The following is a 1,632-nucleotide window of genomic DNA, read 5'->3' as shown; positions in this document are numbered from 1 at the left end:
TTTCCTTTCCTTTCCTTTCCTTTCCTTTCCTTTCCTTTCCTTCCCTTCCCTTCCCTTCCCTTCCCTTCCCTTCCCTTTCTTCTCTAACAATAAACGGGAAATGCATCTTTAACTTGGTGCTGACTTCAATGAGGATCTGAAAAGACAGGAAGCCATGTTCTTCGTGATTATCCTCAACCACCATGTCCACAGTGTACAAATAATTCTTTCCTTGACCTTGTCAGAGCCGTGAGCCAGATCTCTTTATCCCAACTCCCCTGGTTCTAACAGTTAATCTTTCCCACCATCAGATCATGAAGTCTTTGGAATTTGTCTGCTTATTTGAGATAATACTGTCTTAGTCAATATTCTATTGCTGTGAAGGGGCACCATGACCAAGGTAACTCATAAAGAGAGCATTAATGGGGGGCTTGCTCATAGTTTCAGAGGGTGAGCCCCCATGTGACAGGAAGCATATAGCTGAGTTGCTGGACAGTGGATGAGAACTTTACATCTAGATCTACAGGCAGCAGGCAGAGAGGGGGAGACAGACAGACAGACAGATATAAATAAATAGAGATTGGGCTTGGCATTGGCTTTTGAAACGTCGAAGCCCACCTCCAATGTCACACTTCTTCCAATAAGGCCACACATCCTAATCCTTGCCAAACTCCACGGTGACTGAGCACATACAAATGCATGCATGGCAGCTGTTCTCATCCAAACTACTACAGCGCCTCATGTAGCCCAGGTTAGCCATCATTTCACCGTGTAGCCAAGGATGGCCTTGAGCTCCTCATCTTCCTGCTTCTACTTCCCACCCTCCAGGGCTGAGATTGCTGCGTGGCTCTCTGAGACATTTTGCTGTGTCACGATTACTAATCTCCCTATCAGTTTTTTCACTGTTTGTGGCAGTGGGGTTGGAGCCAGGGCCCAGCATGCTCAGGGGGCCTTCTGCCACAGAGCTTCATCTCTAGCCCTCACACTCCCACTCCAAAGCAGGTAGATGCTCCCCTGGATAATCCTTCAGTTTACGAGTCAGGACAGCCACTGTATGAAGACTGTCTGCTGACAAGAAAGAAGTACTTGAAGGAAGCACTGAGGCTGTGCCTTTATCGACAGGCAAGGGAGGCTGCTGGTCCTCACTGATTTGCAAAGGGGACTGACTTCAAGATACATCTATGGGGCTGGCGAGATGGCTCAGCGGGTACAGGTACTTGTGGCCAAGCCTGGGAATCCGAGATGGATTCCTGGAGCTCACATGGTTTAAAGAGAGAAGGATTTCCCCAAGTTGTCCTCTGACTTTCACTCGCGCACCTTGACACACTTATGCAACATGCACACATGCACACGGCTCTGTAGTCACTCGTTGGTGGCTGTGGCGGAGACAGAAGGGAAAGGACCAAAATGTGCATAGGAATTCCATATTTAAAAAAAGTGTATGTTGAGCCAGTGACCTTTGCAAACACTCTAGGGTTATCATCATGTTAGATCGCTCTTTATCCAAATGTAGAGGTGTGTCTGCAAAAACATTGGTTGTCTGCTTAAAAAAAAAAAAAATAAAGTTGTGATATGGTTCTGTGGAGAGCCTTCTTGTGATCCCAAAAAAGACACTGAAGGATGGAAGAAAAGAGATGAAGAGAGATCTAATTA

Source organism: Microtus ochrogaster, unplaced genomic scaffold (genome assembly GCF_000317375.1).
Source record: "Microtus ochrogaster isolate Prairie Vole_2 unplaced genomic scaffold, MicOch1.0 UNK47, whole genome shotgun sequence".
In the NCBI taxonomy this organism is placed as follows: Eukaryota; Metazoa; Chordata; class Mammalia; order Rodentia; family Cricetidae; genus Microtus; species Microtus ochrogaster.
Note: the sequence above shows the minus strand (reverse complement) of the source record.